This window comes from Hemicordylus capensis, chromosome 4, assembly GCF_027244095.1.
Source record: "Hemicordylus capensis ecotype Gifberg chromosome 4, rHemCap1.1.pri, whole genome shotgun sequence".
Lineage (NCBI taxonomy): Eukaryota > Metazoa > Chordata > Lepidosauria > Squamata > Cordylidae > Hemicordylus > Hemicordylus capensis.
In genome coordinates, this window is record NC_069660.1 from 41693898 (window position 1) to 41702415 (window position 8518).

Below are 8518 nucleotides of genomic sequence, written 5' to 3' on the forward strand. Positions count from 1 at the left end.
AGTGCTCAGCCCTTTAAGAGACATGGAGCCCTCTCTCAAGAGTTATATGGGGAAAGCACTTTCCAGCACTCTCTGCATGCCTTCCAAGATGGGCTCTTAAAGGAGCCCTTCCTGCAGTAAGTGCAGTACTGCACAGTGGGAACAGTTGCTGCTGCATGGTACCAAGGGAATTGTGCAGAGTATTTCGCTTCAGCCAAAGCATCACAGAGGGCCAATAAACAATGTCAGGGAGCCTCACTGAGGCCCCCGGGTCTTACAGTGTCGAACACTGTTCTAGATCTTGTACATATCTTCTATGTAACAGTGACCAATAACCAGACTAACACTATGCTTGCACACATATGTTGTACTAGTGCAAGGGTGTTGTCCTGTGAAAACTCACAAGAACTTAAGAACATATTTATTTTATTTATTTTTACATTTTATATCCTGCTCTTCCTCCAAGGAGCCCAGAGTGGTGTACTACATTACTTAGGTTTCTCCTCACAACAACCCTGTGAAGTAGGTTAGGCTGAGAGAGAGGTGACTGGCCCAGACATAAGAACAGCCCTGCTGGATCAGGCCCGAGGCCCATCTAGTCCAGCATCCTGTTTCACACAGTGGCCCACCAGATGCTACTGGAAGCCTACAGGCAGGAGTTGAGGGCATTCCCTCTCTCTTACTCTTACTCCCCTACAACTCTTCCTTATATTCCTTCCTCATATTTTGCAGGGAATTTTTATACAAGACTGTAAGAGCGCAAGAGAGCAAATGCAAACATTCCCACAACTTTGCTCAACTATCTGACCTTCCTGCACTAGTGCAATTATTTGATTATTTGTTCCTAGCACAACTTTAGCCTGGATGTTGGCCAGTGTCATTAGCAAGGATGTCATTAGGGGGTGGCCCATGGGGCTCAGGCCCCTAATAAACTGTTCAGAGCCCTAAATCTCATTAGCCACCTCTCTCCTCCATGACCTCTTCCAGAAGAGAGGTACAGTAGTGGAAGCACCTGCACAGAGCATGGGCAAGAGCTCCTAGCATGACATAGTTCTCTGCTTCTTCCACCTTCATACATGCTGTATTGATAGATAGATTAACTTTATTATGGTATTTGATCATACAGAAGTGCTGTATTGTAATAGTAGAGACTCTTAAAAACATACACAGTTATTTTGGGGTGTGTGTTATGATCAAGTTTAATTATCAAAGGGGAGATTGTGGGCCTGGGGCCCGGATCTTTAAATACCTAGCAACACCCCTGATCTTTAGAACTAGTGGATTCCAGCATCTGTTTTCTTTCTGGAAATACTCTATATGACCTGCATTTTCGTCTTTGACACAGAAGCATCCCATGGCATTTCCCTTTTTCAAAGATACATCCCATGGCATCATTGGGCATTACAGTGCCAAATAGAAGCATGAGAAATGAGATGCTAATATGCCTGTATTCTCCCCGTGTCTACCACTTGAGTGAGGATCTTGTATGTAACCTTGCTGCACATAAGCAAGGGGGAATCTGCTCATAGTCTAGATAGGAAACCATGGTAAGCCCCATTTAAGCTGCTCTGAGCTTTCTTCAGAAAGAACAGGCAATACGTAAAATAAACAAGCAGCTCCTTGTGTAGCACACCTAATTCTTCCACTCCAAACTGACGGATTGCTTTGAACCTTTGACCATATCACTGCACAGCCCTGAGGCCTGCTAATATTACCAGGCGATGAACCTAAACGTTGTGACATGTAGCATTGCTCTGTTGCCCCACTGTCCATGAATTAGAGTATTGTCAGCTTGGTGAGCATATCACTCAGTATCCCACCAAACAGGTCTTCACATATTTGTTTTATGTTGTACAATACATACTGCTTTATGTGAAATATGTGCCATAGCCATGATTCAGGAAATCCCAAAGGATTTACAAATGACGCACATGTGCGGATGCACCATTTGACAGAAGAGTGATCTGGAAGTGCCTTTAATACCATTGGAATAAATCTAACCCTTTTACAGTACATTAGGTTGAAACAAAAGACTTTGCTTTACTAAAGTAACCCATCTCTTGTAATCCCCTGGAGCATGGCGAATGCAGATTCACACTGCTGCTCTGTCCTTAGCTTTCCGCAGCCTGCTTATATATGCCTTGGTTCTTCACTGTGTTGGAATCAGTGATATTTAAGACCATAAAGAGGTCATACAGCCTAGGTCTCAAGCCATCTGTCTCTAATCTCTATCCTGTCCAAAAATAAGGAATTGCTTTATGCTCAGTTAGACCCATGGGTCCCCTAGTTCAGTGCTGCCTGTGATACTGGTTCAGTTCTCAAGCTTTTCCAGCAACTATTTCATATGTTCCATTTTGTATCCAAGAATACAAAATGTATTTCATTTTCCAAGTACAAAATATGTATAATTATACTTAATATTTATGGCAAATATTTATACCTAGCCCTTCAGGACTAAGTTCTCCCAGGGTGGCTAGCAAAAGAAGTTAAAACAATAAAATACACAAACCCCGTAAAATTACAGTAAAAGATAAAACCAGAGCATAAACACCCAGCAGCAGATGAATCAAAAACCCATTTAAAGATCAGTCAGTTAAAAGCCTTACAGAACTGGAAGCCGTATAACCCACTTATAAATAGAAAGGCTTTATTGGGGAGTATCAACAGTAGCCATTACTGTCCTGGCTGCTGGTGGGTGCCATTTTCTTTCACTCACAATGGTCCAGTGGGTAAAAGAACATGAAGCATTTCCAGTGAAGCATTCCCTGATTGTTTTATGACAATAGGCTCCTTCAGTTGCTAGTCTGAAGGCTCACTGTACACGTGAGGGTAGGGTGAAGAGGAAGTCCCATCCCCACAATGTCACTCAACCCTGTGCAATCCACAGGTACACCCGCCATCACGGAAGGGGTTTTCCCCACTTCAGACAAACCCTGTTGGAGCTGTGAATGGCGGGGTGCAGGGATGAGTGGCGTGTGGGGGCAGGGCCTTTAGACTTACTTCTGAAGGAGTCTAATGTCATGGGAGATCATAGTGTGATTATGAAACCAAATTAGAGTTAGGACAATCCCTAGCATAATGATGTTGGTGGTGACCTGAGGCTAGACATTATGGCAGCTCCCACTGCCAAAACCACTGCTGCTACCCTCTGCCTGGCTTCCTCCATGGCCCCTGATTGGCCATGGACTCACGGATCCCCTTATCATGCTGGTCTTTGCCAGTTGCAGTCTAATGACATCATCACCCAGCACATTGTGCTGGATGGTGACATCATTAGACTGTGTTGCCACCAGCTCTTTGCCAGTGGCGGTGAGTCTGCAGCTGAGTGAGGGACACAAAAGGAGGGATGTGGGCAAGAGCCAGGAGAGAGAGGAGTGGGCAGCAGCAGAGGCAGGTGGTGTGTAGCCTTCCCCATACACGGTCACTCAGTGGTATAGTCACCCTGGACAATGCTCTCTGTAGGGATGTGCAAAATGATTCAGGTACAAAATTATTTCTACCCGAATCTGGCTGATTTTGGGTGGTTTGTAAACAAAACAAATGACCCCTGTCCTTAATTGCCCAGATTCGGGTCCAAAACAAATCACCCCAGATTCGGATCTGCAAAATTCAGAGATTTGTTGCTCCATTTTGTGATCAAAGTGGGTTGGGTGGTAGTGCCCAATGGGTGGAAGCTACCACACAAATTTCAAAGAAATTGGGCAAAGGGGTGATTAAATTTTTTTGAAGTTGGAGCAACTTTAAGCTTTTTCCCATAGGGAATAATGGGGATTTCAGCAGCCTTAGTTCAGCAGCCAACTCCCTGGGCGGGGGGGGGGGATCAGGGTGACCCAGAGCGGGTTGTGGTGGGTGGTAGTGCACAATCGGTTTAAGGAAGCTACAACCCAGATTGCAAAGGAATTGGGCAACAGGGATTTTTAAAGAATTTTTGTTGTTGGCATGTCTTTGGGGCAGATTTGGGGCAGAAAAGGGGTTTCAGGGGCAGAAGAGTGGGCCAGGTGGTAGTGCCCTAAGTGCTTGCTACCACCCATTTTTCAAATAAATTGGTGAAAGGGGTGATTTTTAAAGAATTTCTGAAGTTTGTGCATCTTTAAGCTTTCCCCTATAGGGAATAATGGGGAATTTCAGCAGCCCCATAACTCCACTTGGGGGGCACCAGGGTGGCCCTGAGTGAGTGGCAGTGTAGTGCACATAGGATGCCAACCAACCCCAAACCCACAAGCCCATGGGGCACTGGGTTTTGTTGTTTCTGAGGTGTTCTGAGAGTAGATTCTGATAGGAAATGATAGTGGATTCAACACTGAATGGGAAAAAGCTTAAAGATGTGTAAACCTCAAAAATCATTTTAAAAATCACCCATTTGCCCAATTTCTTTGAACTCTGGGTGGTAGCTTCCTTGCACCCATTGGGCACTACCACTCACCACAACCCACTCTAGGACTCTGTGGTGCCACCCCCCCACACACACCATGTGGAGCTATAAGGTTGCTGAATTCCCCATTTTCCCCCTATGGGAAAAAGCTTAAAGATGCACCAACTTCAAGAATTCTTTAAAAATCAACCTTTTGCCCAATTTCTTTGAAATTTGGGTGGTAGCTTCCACCCATTGGGCACTACCACCCTCCTCACTCTTTTGCCCCTGGGGCCCCTTCCTCCTCCCAAATCAATTTGGATTCAGATTCAGAAAATTCAAGTACAAATCTAATCCGGGGTGATGGGGGGGGGGCGCAGATTCAGACCCAAAACAAATTGGGGATGATTCAATTTGGGTACAAATCAAAATGAAAAAATCAGTTCGTGCTCATCCCTAGATTTCTGCCCTCTTTCTGAAGCTTTGTGGGTTAACAAATAAGTGCCCATCAGCAGTCAGGTGCATTATCACCCCTGCCTAGAATAAAGAAAGCTCTGGATGAAGAATAACTTTGGCATCTCTGAAGTTAGTTTATCAGTATTGTCAAGTTGTGTGGCTTGTGTTGAATTGGAAAATCTAGTCATTTTACAGGTCCTACTACTGTTCTCAGTCTTTCCCAGCAATGCCCATGATATGGACCCAGAGCTACCTCTCATTAAATTGCTGCCATGCTACCAGTATTCTCCTGCTCCAGTTCTGTGATCCCACTGAACCCTCACAGGCTTTTTGCTGCTTCGTAGTCTTCCCTCTTCTTCCCGAGCTCACTGCAGACAGAATACTCAACAAACAGAAAGCCTCCAAGCTCAGCTCAGAGTGCCCCCTTCAGGCTGACTTTAACCATGGAACTCACCCAAATCTAAGCTGGCACTGCCAGGATTACAAAAGAGGTGGCAAGAAAAAAAGGTGAGTTGGTGGAAGTTTCATGGAACTCTTTTACCCCAAAGGTCCCACTTTTGAGCTGAAAATGTTCAGGGGGAAACTTTTGGATCAGCTGTAGTATTAATTTCAGACTTTCAGCAAAATGCATGCAAGCACTCATTTAGTAAGGGTTTGGCCTCCACTCCCATGTACTTTGTTGCTAAATGTCAATACATGTATCCATGCACTATTTTAAATGATGCTTGACTTGCCTGCTGAAATCTATTAGATTCAAACGTGCTTGACTGTGGCCAGATTGTACTCTGAATCTTCAAATTACCAGAAAACATATGGAAGTCAGACTTTCACCGATAACTTTACTTAGGGTTCAATGCAGATGAAATGGAGTCATGGCTAACTCTGGGGGTGGGGCTATAGCTCAGTGGTAGAACATTTGCTTTGCATGCAGATGGTCCCAGAATGAATCCCTGACATCTCCAGAAAGGGTGGGGGAAAGACCCCTGCCTGCAATCTTTGAGAATCCTGCCAGTCAGTATAGGCAATATTGAGCTAGATGGACCAAGGCTCAGACTTGGTATAAGGCAGCTTCCTGTGTTCCTGGGAATAGCACGACTGTTTTTTCAATGCCCACTGCCATTGAAGAAATTGGAATGCTATTTGAAAAACACAGGAACACCTCCAAACCCTCACATTACCCCCCCTCCACCTTTTGCTGCCTTCTATAACTTTTTCTCTATTTCTCTCCCTTTTTGTTCTCCTTCCCCAGACTCTGTACTAGGTTTCTGCTTGTGCCTTACCTAGAAACTGTCCAGGGAGACTAGCCTCACATTTTAAAACTCATAGAAAAAGAAAGTGGCCTCCTCACTGACAGCTCTCTTATTTATATTCATCTCTTCTCCACATGTCTCTTCTGTTTCTCCTGATTTACCAATGCTTTGCATTCAGTAAATCTCAGCAAACAGCCACTGAGATAATGTTTGAGAGTTTGGGTCCCTTGCTTATTTATACTGAACTTGTGGATCTGAAGGAAGTGACACAGGTGCTGAGCCTTCTCCGGAGAGAGAGACTTGTGGTCAATTGAATCTTCCCTCATTGCTGCTTGTTTCCCCCAGAGGCTGAGGCATGGATTTGTGACTTCAGTCCCCCTCAGTTATTGACTGGCCTGCACTTTAATGAGCACTCAGAGGGCAATTCAGCATTACTTTGCAACCTATAGGGCACTACATCTGGGGAGATTTAAGGCTTCACACCTGCTTTTCCAAGGACAGGCCTACCTGCCATAAGAGTTCATCTTTCTACAACATTAAATAGGGAAGCTTAAAGAAAACATTTGGTTCAGTGGTTTCAGTCACCTTTGTACAACTTCCAGCTCTGCTTCATCAGTCTGTGTTCTCTTGATAAAAGCCAGCTTTTTGATCCTTGACGTTTATCTTAAGAAAAAATAAAAAATAGTCACCCTGATCTAGCAAGGGAGACCTGCATGTAGAAGAAGCCTTCCCCATGAGTAGCTGATAAAATTATAGAACAACAGAATCACAAAGTTGTATGCCATCTATTTACACTTCCCACCTGATGCAGGAAGTCCAGACTGAGAGCCTCTTCAAAAACTGTCTCTCCAGACCCTGCCTGAAGACATCCTCCAACAAAGCAGAATGTACCCCACTTCCAGATAAATGGCTTGAATGCCAAGATGCTGTTCCTTATGTTCTAGTGAAATTACCCTTCTGTAACTTAAGTCGACTAGATCTAGTCTAGCCCTCAGAGAACAAGTCTTTGCCCTATTATTTGGGATTGTGGTCAAGTGGAGGACATCATCCACTATGTCCTTTATTGCCCTATTTATGATGTGATCAGGGACAAAAAGCACTGGTGATAGATAAACCTAAGGGGTTGGTGTAGAATGTTTGAGCTATCTTTTTGCCGATGCAATTCCATATGTCAGTTGTCAAGTTGCTACCTTCGCTATGCTTTCTTTTAAACACAGAAATAAATTTATATGTTTTAAAATGTAGCTTTGGGTTTAGTTCAACCTAATTGATATAGCTTTTCAGTATGTTGTATTTCCCCCCCTAAGTTATGCTATGTTATGAGTCATAACATGTGGCCATAACAAAAAACTTATTTCTTTATTTGGGACTGCCCTTTAGGTATTTGAAGATGGTTTCATGTCCTTCATTCTTCTGTTCTCCAGGCTAAACACAGCCAGTTCCTTAAACCTTTCCTCTTAAGACTTGTCCCAGATCCTTGACCTCTTCTAAGCTGCCGCCGCCTCCTCCTCCTCCTCCTCCTCCTCCTCCTACTACTACTACTACTACTTACATACTTCTTTTCAGTCCCTTTAAACGAGTCCTGTAGCTCTGTCTAAATTGGTTATGGGGCTTGTGTTAAGGGACTGCATCCTTGAACTGGTGGGGTGAGGGGACAAAGACAACCCCACACAGGGGACCCACAGGCCAGAGGGTCCCTCAGGGGTTGGCTTTGCCCAACCCCCTGATTTTGGGGGCTGCATTTGTGTGGAGGCCTGAACCAGGCTGGAGAAGGCCCGAACTGGGCTGCAGCCAGCCTGGGCTACTCTGGAGGAGGCTTGTGGGGTTGTGGGGGAGCTGCCGCTGCCCCTACCTCCCCGCCGCCACTGAATGTAAGTAGATCGGACTCTCCTCTGGCACCTTCTAGGTTTATGAAGCCACCCTGCCCCTTTTCTTGTAAAGGGGAATCCTCACCAGATTCCCCTTTATAAGTAGAAACCTGAACCAGTCCGGGAACCAGTTCAAATCAATCCGACAGTCGAACTGGACCAGGTCTGGTTCGACTGGAACCAGCATGGCTGGTTCCATGCGCATCCCTAGTGCAGACCTCAAAAAGCAGCCTGGGAGCCAGCTTAGAGAGACATTCTCTATAAGCTGCTTTTTGAGGACTGCCCCCCCCATAATTGGGGGAGGAGCAAGAACAACCCCCCTCTTACCCCGTGAGTCCCCCTTGGGGCTGCCTTTGCCCCCTTGCTCAGAAAACTTAAATGGCCTGGTAGCCTCTCTGCTGAGAGGTTGCTGACTGGCCATTTAACTTGGTCCAACAGGATTGCCAGATTTCAGACATGACACTGGGGAACTCAGGTAGAGATTTTGACTCTTAAGGCCCACTACTGAACTCATTCTCATAATGCTTGACAGAGGACATATTGGGTCCAACAGGCCTGTCAGACCAACATGACTGCACAGCCCTAGTTTAGTACATCAACTAAATCAGAAATCA